Source organism: Pipra filicauda, unplaced genomic scaffold, assembly GCF_003945595.2.
Source record: "Pipra filicauda isolate LSUMZ 115617 unplaced genomic scaffold, ASM394559v2 scaffold40_size4127951_pilon, whole genome shotgun sequence".
Taxonomy (NCBI): domain Eukaryota; kingdom Metazoa; phylum Chordata; class Aves; order Passeriformes; family Pipridae; genus Pipra; species Pipra filicauda.
In genome coordinates this window covers 880,953-890,014 of record NW_024104543.1, presented here as the reverse complement: position 1 = coordinate 890,014, position 9,062 = coordinate 880,953, and the positions used below count along the sequence as shown (strand labels likewise).

The following is a 9,062-nucleotide window of genomic DNA, read 5'->3' as shown; positions in this document are numbered from 1 at the left end:
ATAATTCAGGTTGGAAGGATCTCAGGAGGTCTCCGGTCCAGTCCCCTGCTCAAAGCAAGGTCAACTTTGAAGTCAGACTGGTTTGCTCAGGTTTTTGTCCATTCTTGCCTTCAAAAATCATTCTCTTTATTTGAGAAGTTGCACAATGTATATAAAGTTTGTTATATTTTCCAGCTAAATGCCTTTCCTCTGTCACAAGAACATCTAACATAACTGTAGCAGAGAACAAAATGACCACTGTCCTTCTCTTAGGGCTGTTCAGGTGTAGGCAGAAAAGCACTCTGCAAATGTCCCTGTGCAAACAGCGCACTAGCACACTTGTACCCTTCCCTGTCAGGAGGCATCAATTCTTGGGTATCATTTCTTAGAGTCTGCTGAGAGACTTATGATCTCTCACCCTGGGAACCTTTACTTTCCCCTAATCAGTCCAAATGAGGCAGCTGAGTGAAGCCTCCTGCTCACCCTGTCTAACCTGGAGTAGTTTCATTCTGACCTTGGAGGTGGACGGGCTCAGCTAGTGGGTACCAGGGAACAGGGGAAGGGATAGGTAACTATGAACTGCAGGGAGAACATCTCTTCATCCCAGCACAGCTGGATCTGGAAAAGGGCATCTGTCCATAACCTGGGATGCACATACACGATTGTATCTTCTTCTTTAAAATGATTTTTTCTGTAAAAAGAGACAAGGAAGCTACTTGTAAAGAAAGTTATTTGGGTAACAAAGTCAGCTACCCAAAAGTTATAAGATGCCAGGTGACTGCACAACCTTGATGCAGTACCTTGCGCAAAGTGTATTATGCAGTATCAGCACGTATTGTTCCTCCATGGGATCTGTATCTGGTTCACTGCAGAATACATATGAAGAAGGACTAATAAGGGGATTTTAAACTTGCTGCTTTCTAACATTCAAAAGCTTCACCTATATTCTAATTAATATTCCTGTAATGCAGAGGGTTACATGCAGTATGCATGATGCGTGGACACACCTGTATATGCTTTGGAGAAAGTTCTTACCTGAAAGAAAAGTAAAAATATCTTGAAAAAGATAGAAAACATTGTTAATGATGAGATTTGATTTTATCTCCCTCTATAATTCATGTTAACTTTGGATTTACAAGGTCACGTTAAACAATTTATATAGGAAATAGTAAATCAATTTATCATAGCAAATACAAAACGAACATGATCAAGCTTGGGTGTGACTGCATGAACCGTCACATGAGGAGAAAATCTTGGCAGCTGCCTCAAAGTAACCATTATTTGTCTCAAAGGCAAACAGACGAGAATGGCCTAAGGCCACTAAGAGCCAGACTCTGCATTTCAGAAGACGCAACACTGAGAAAGCTGAGATGAGGCAGAAAGCTGAGAGTAGAGCTCACATACGGGGGCACCGTTTGGTACTAATCCTGCCTTTTTTCCAACTCTTTTCATTCCTTCAGCTTTTTTTTTTTTTTTTTTAATTTTAGTTTGTATATTTTTCCTTCTTCCAGAGTCTGAAGTAAATTCTGGAAGGCAACATATGCATAATATCAGCTGCATTAAAAATTTTAGTTTTTAGGAATCAGAACTATTTTTAGGTAAAATTTCTTATCTTCCTGTGATTCTTGTGAAAAGACAATAAATGTGTAGAATGGACTTAAAGGTGGGAAATCTCTGCCACATACTGAGTTCAGCAACCCTGTTGTCTAGCCTTCTGTCCCTTTACTGCTTTGTGTCGCCTTTGTGAATGAGATACAGGGACATGATATATTGGCTTTTATTTGGTCCCCTAATTCCTGCTAAAGAGATGAGGAAATTATAACCACTTGGTAGCAACAGATATTGGATGAAGAAGTACAGCAGGAAGGTAAACAGGAGGTTTCCCATTGATTTGGTGTGATCAAGATAACACTACCGTTTTTTAAAAATACATAATTCATTTCTAAATGTCTATATAATTAAAGGGCCAAAAGGTGTCTGCATTTAATCAGAAAAACACACACAAAAAAAGAAACTGTAAAATATGAGAAACCTTCTGTCTTTAAAGACACTATTTTAATTCAGATCAAGTGTTTGTCAATTAAGGGCATTAACTGGGGACACACTCATCCTAACTGGCATATGCATTCATCCATGGACATAGCCTGCAGGGGTGGTGATCAATTATTCAATAAGACATTTTATGCTGCCTCCACCTTTCATAGCACATCATCCACTGGATTGTGATCAGTGGCAAATATCTGAACAGGAGCAAATGAGAAAACAATTAATATTTCTTGGTTGAAGCTAAGTGAGATTTTAATTTCCTCAGTAAAAACTCTCCTCAGTCACCAGGTAATGGAAGACACACGAGTCTAGTTCCTTCTGTTCTTCGAAAAGAGCTGAGATGGTAGTTTCCCATTTTCCAAATATCCCATATGCTTTAGCATTCAAACCTCTCAGAATTCTGCCTCTTCCATCACATTTATTGTCACCTCCTTCTCCCCCACATCTTTGCTGGTGGTCCAGCAGCATATTGATAGAGAACAGTGTGCTTTTCCAGTTTTGAAGCTGCCTAAGACTGCAGTCAGAAACGCTGCTCTGGCTAAAACTGATGTAAGTAATAAGATCACTGCCCTATACACTCTCCAGTTTCTTCTCCATCCTCCCCCTCCACCTAGAGCTCAGTTTTCTTGGGTCACCCCAAAGCAAACTACCGCACGAAAAACCCCTGTCTATTTTCTGTTGGATCAGGGGATCTCATTCGTCCTGAAGTCGCAAAATTCTTTGACGTGATGCAAATAAGTGAACAGGGACACACGTGGGAGTGGGGACCTGAAGACAGAAAGGCTGCCATCTTTGGTGGCAGCCCACAGTTATACCAGATTAAGTGTAGTGTGAACCACTCTTGGAGAGGAATGTGTTGACCACAATTTCTCTACTGAGGGAAAATATAATATTATAAAGTAACATAAACTGCTTCCCACTCTTTTTGAGTTCTTTAGTTTTCCTTTAATCACTCAGTTGGAGACACAGTTTATGCAGTTCAGAAATGAGATACATGTGAAAACTCCTTCAAATTAAATGGTTTGTTTTCTGTTTTTTTTTCTTAAACTATTACAAACACATTTTTGATGAAACCATGGAGGACTCTTTCTGCACTCATTCTCTCAGTAAGTTATTTATACTTCACACCCTTGCCTTTTAGCACTAGGTAGGCTCTACAATATATTTTTCGTGTAGCAAACAGCCTTTTTCCCCCCTCTTAACAGGAAAAACATACCAGAGATCATTATAAAACAATCAAGGTTATTAATCCTACTCTTCTCCTGAGGGAGCTGTCTTGTGTTTCTATTGTTCCAGGGCATTCATCTCTCAGAAGTGCATATTTAGTATTTCCCCCCCCCCCCCCGTATTTCTTGTTGTCATGGGTAATATCAAATATGGAGTAGAACACATGGATGAAACTGCAGTATCTTTTAATCTCTCTCACTGTCTCCTAGGGGGTTAGGGATAAAAGCAACATTACTTGGGAGGCAGCATTTCAGTGGATCTTTTGGGGGGCAATTATTGTATCTGCATTTTTAGGTGCATTTGCTTAGCATCTGGAGAAGGTCTGACGGATTTAAAACTGAGTTCAACATTTGGAAAAGAGAATGTATTCTACTGTGAAATTAAAAGGAACTATTACTCTGTAAAAAATAAACTGTGCAGTTCTTACTTTTAAGTTAATAATAAGGTCTAGACCTAAATAAATAAACTGTGTTCTCAGTGGAATTAAACACATAACTAAAGAAGTCACCAAATTTCTGGTATCACTTAAGTCAAATATAAATGACCATTGAAAACTGGAAAAGAACAGGCAGCTAGGCTGGTTCTGTGTCCATCCATTGTCAAAACACTTTCTGACCATAAAAACCAGCTCTGGGTTTGTGTGAAATGTGTGAATATGTCTGCCATTACTTTAAAAATTGTATCTATGCCTGTTCAGTGGGAAAGGTCTTGAGAGAGGGAGCAAGCAAAAACTACGTGGGATGGGACATGGTCTTGATAAAAACTTCTGAGGTGGGATGGGTCAGAGAAGGGAGTACCTCTAGGGTAGAAAGGTCAGTGTGAGGGATAACTGAGAAGACTTGACAACCTTGCTGGAAAACCTTGCTGCTTGGCAGTGTGCCCAGAAAAGAAGAGTTACCATGATAAGAGGCAACACACCTGCAAAGGGGATTGTCCCTCTCATTTTGTGCCTGTTAGCATGGAGCCTTCTCAAGAGTACCTACCCATTTACTGTCCCCCCCAAAACTGTACTCACAATACTCTGATCAGTGTAGATGGATGTCCACCTCCAAAGGAGGGGAAGTGGCTCCTACAGAAGGGAGGCTTGGAGCTGAGCTACCAGATCCCTGCTGTACTTGGGAACTATATCCCTACTCCCAAACTAACCACAGCCAAATTCATTCTGGTACAAACAAGACATCCTCTGGCACTGGACTATACATTAGTATTCTTAGACTCTTTATAGGCCCTCTTCAAAGCCTTGATTAGGGTGCTCCACTACTCCAAGTCCTTTTGATGCCTCTCCGTAAACCATGCACAAGGCACTGGCATGATACTTCTTATCCCTGGCCATTTGGCAGTGAAGGACTGCTGCACAGCATCTCCTCTCCAGAGCCTCAGCAGGTCTCTTCCCAGATCCAGTTCAAATGACAGCTGTGAAGACTGAAAACAAATGGCACTTCTGTGTCACCCACTTCAGTGTGGTGACACCACGTATCACCTGGGGACACACAGGTGATAGTGTCATTGCCAGCTAGTATGGCAACAGAAACTCATGGCGCAAGGTAAAGGCTGTAGAGATCCACGTGCAGTACCTGCAGGAAAAGGAAGAGCAGGGTTGAGAATGGGTGCTTTGAGAAATCAGCTTTGCTCTTGGCCAGAACGGTTATAAGTGGGCAAGGAACTGACCAAGAAAAGGTGAGGAGAGATATGGCAGGTTCAGTAAAATCCTGGAGAGAAAATATTTGATATGTCATGAGACCAACCAACAAGCACTTAACCCCTTTTCGGAACACTTCACCTTTTGAAGTAACTTTATAGCCTATCAGTATTATGTAGTATGTAGCTGCAATATTTTGGTGGGGACCAGTGCTTTGCCAGGCCATGACCCACAGCCCTTCAGCCCCCAGCACCATCACATCTGCCAGTGCAGTGCAGGAACCAGGGATGGCAGACAGACCCACATCTTTGCCCCACTGCTTCATAACCCACTGTTTGATTTTCTTTCCTGTATCTCCTACAATAAGTTGTAAAGCACTGTGGTGAAAGGGGACTATTAAATAAATAAAAGCCAGTGATGAACAGCCTGTTTTTAAGCAGGAAACTGTGTGTCATTGAGCTTCTTGTTTGTGTCAGGGAAGAGAGGAATGAAGGAGAGGTGGTAATGACAGGGCCTGCCTCCAGGGAGGGAGCTGGAGACAGCATTGAGTGGAGTGGAGAGCTAAGATTGAGGCAAAGGGAGAAAAGGAATATAGTACAGTAAAATAAACACGGTGGAATAAAGAAAGGACAAGCAAAAGAAGACTTTATTAGAACTGAAACAAAGCAGAACCACTGAAACTTTCAAAGCTATAAAAATGAGGAAATGAGAAAAAGTATGGAAACATTCTCACCAAAATTTATAAAATAAGCACAAGCTGGCACACTCGGAGAGAGAAAAAAAATGACAGGGAGGCTTCGATCTTGTCTGTCTCTTTAATCTCGCTAGCAGTGTGCCCACCTTGCCATGCAACATGACTATAATTATAAGCTGTGATCTATCAAAGCAGGACCTGGAAATTTTCATCTTATTGCTCTGCAAACATATGTGGAAGGCTGCAAAACTATTAAGCGTTGACTCTTCTCATCTAACCACATTGTTCTTTAGGACCATGATTCTGTACATAATGAGAGTGCTAGGGTTTCCAGTGAGTAAGGCTTGAGAGTATCACACGATTAGATAAGAAATGTAATGAACATGTCCAACACCTCAACCAAGTTTACTGTCTCTTGGTGTCTAATGGAAATTGCTTGCAGTTGCCTCCCCTTTAAATGATGATATCACACAAGGCTCTCTTTCCAATTAATAAAAAGTCTTGAAATGTAAGAACATACTTAAAGAACCCTTTTTTTTTCAGTTTTGTCACTTATTTGTGCTCAAGAGTCTGTTTCTCATTCTTTCTTTCTCCCACATGTTGATAAACTCCATGCTGACAAAATGAAGGGGTTGAACACAAACAAGGCCTGAAAGCGTGGATTTCAGCTTTGGCATTTACTACATTGCAATGGATGTCTCCTCCGACCACTCCAGCAGAGCACCAGTGTCCTGCTGTAAAGGTGTATAAACCCAGGTAAAGATAGGATTGCCCTCAATCTAAAATACTGAAGTATTTTATAAACCTGGTATTTGACCTTGTTAGTGATGGTAGGTTATTGATACTTAGAGGGGCATCACAGCTAGAGGCATAATGGAACTTGTTGGGTGTTGTGGGAAATACAGTCTACGGCCCCAGGCTTCCACATAGCCTTGAAAGACAGAGAACAGTTATTAGCTTTGAAGATTTTATAACTTGCCTCCAAGGAAAAGAGAGTCTTGTTTTGCTAGACAGGAGCTTTGAAGATTTGAAAAAAACCCCAAACAACCCCCCAAAAAACACAACCCTCAAAGCAAACAGACCCCTCCCCAAACCAAAGCAACACACCCCACCCACTTTTAAAGGCTCCCTTTCTGAAACATTAATGTGCTCATGAACCAAACATTAGCATACCTACCATTCTCTGGAAGAGAGATACAGAATCTACTGAAAATTTAGATCAGACAGGAAAAAAATGGTCAGGTATGTAAAACCAGATTTAGGGGTTTCAGTCTCATTTTTGTCCAGAAAACCTTTAATAAAATATTCTGCCTAAGTTAGCAATCATCTTGCCATTGTCTCCATAGGAAAAAGACACAAAGACAAGCCTTGAGCACAGATCAGTTCAGCTGGTGCAATAAGCAGAGGGCAGCAGCCCATGCCAGCATGGAAAAACCATGGGGAGAAGCAAGGGCTGAGCAGAAGGTGCTCGCAGAGGTCATCAGAGGTAACTGATTAGCTCAGAAGCAACCAGGAAAGGAAGAGCTATTCTTATGTCCATTCAATATTCAGTAGTATCAGATGAAAAGCCAAGACAGCTGGTGTCCTATGTGATGCTCATTATTCACAAGTTTTCACAGGCATATTTTCCATTCCACATCCAAGGTTTAAAGAGAGTATAAAACAGTATCTTCGTCACAGATCTCTGCAGAACCCCTCTCAGTTCTCATCTCATCGCTTTGTCTGTGAAATGCTGAGAGCAGTGTTCCCACAAAATTTTCACTCAGGTTACAGTAGTAGCATTTTTACCGTGTTTTTACTATGTCACAATAGCACAAATCTTAATGAAGTCAAGATAAATGACATCTACCACCTCTTTCATACGTGTAATATCTACACCCTTGTACAGAAAGACATCAGAATGATTAGAGTCTATACTGATTTTTTTACATCTCATCTCTTTGCTTGATAATTTTGTTCCAGGACTTTTTTTATTTTAACCATGGCTCCAAAAATTCCTCAGCTCTCACCTTTTAAAACCAGAATCCAAGTGTACACTTATAAACGCAAATTGCCAAAGGTAACTCCTAATATTGCCTAGGGTCTTTACATATTCTGGAAGGTCCAACCTCTTTAACAACCTCTAATCAACTGAAGCATTCCCTGCTCCTTTCTGTCCCAGCTGTAGCTTGCACTCTGACAGATTGTTGCTAGCATTACAGTTGACTTCCTTAGTGAGGGCTGATCCCACCAAGGATGAAACACCCCTGCCTTTCCAGCTGCTACACTGAAGATTCCTCCTGGTGAAGGGTGGATCAATTTGCTCCCCTGTTTTATCCTTCCTTTGAACATATTCCTTGTTTTTTGATATTTGTATGGCACACACCACTGTTTCTCATTTGATTGGTTGATCTTTTGATATTGACTCTGTATCCTTGTGCTAGTTACACTTAGCAAACTCCTCTAGGGTTGTTTTTTTTTAAACCACTGTTGAAGATTTCATGGTTTACTAAAGTTGGGCTCTTATCTCACTTGTATTTTATTTCAGTATTTTGCAGTAGTGCCTTTATTACAGCTTTTTTAAGGAATTGCCTTTTTGCTTTTGCCTACTTCCCATGAGCTGCAAGTTCTCACCTCTCATTGCTTTAGTTCTGTTGTGACTCTATTTGAAAATTAATGGAATTAATGATGATTTTACAAAGTGAAACTTGACCCACTTTCTCTGGATGGGTTGGGAAACCAGTAAGAGTGAATGACCAGTTGTGTGGTGTTTCTTCTTAGCAAGGTGGCTTCTTTACTTCATATGACTTTCCTGTTTCTTAACAAACTATTCATGCCACGTGAATGATAGGTATCTGCTAAGGCTCCTTCCACTCTCTCAGTTCCCTCTTGTGATTGAAATTTCAGTTGAAATGCAGTTTCCCTGAGCCAGTATTCAGCTGTAGTGGTGCTAGTATGAAACATGAACATTGGGAAACAGCCTGACTATGGATCTATAGAAATATAAATCAAAATACGGTTGGCTTGTTCTTATTAAAAGCGACAATCAGCTTATTTTTGTTTCTAAGTCAATAGCAGTACAAAAAATGAAGTGCATAACCTTAAGACAGTATCTTTGAAATCATGTACAAATATCACAGAGATTCCCCACCATGGTATTTTCTATTTTAGAAAGAAAGATATGATTCTAAAGCGGGTATTTTCTGCCAGACATCAGCAGATTTCCACAGTGAAATCCTCAAAAAGGAGGGGAAAAAAAGAAAGAAAAAATATAATGGAACAGCTAATAAGCCTTTTAAGATAGCAACATAAAAAATGCTGCCTATCACAATACTATGGCACAAAATACATATTTTTAAACCAGTTATCAATGAATAATGCTCTCATCACTCAGACTGGAGGCATGTATGAAACTCATACTTGAATATTCTCCAAAGGGATATCTCTAGACATTTGAAATATAGTTTGTTGGCCTCTCTCATCAGCTGAAGCCTAAGC

At 40.4% G+C, this 9,062-nt stretch overlaps 1 long non-coding RNA gene across 1 annotated transcript; it reads left to right on the top strand.

The window, feature by feature from the left end:
• The first annotated feature begins 6,220 nt into the window (after positions 1-6,220).
• Positions 6,221-7,157, top strand: LOC120324048. The gene is made up of 2 exons (XR_005565050.1): positions 6,221-6,341; positions 6,932-7,157. It is a non-coding gene; the product is annotated as an uncharacterized LOC120324048 (long non-coding RNA).
• The last annotated feature ends 1,905 nt before the right edge of the window (positions 7,158-9,062 follow it).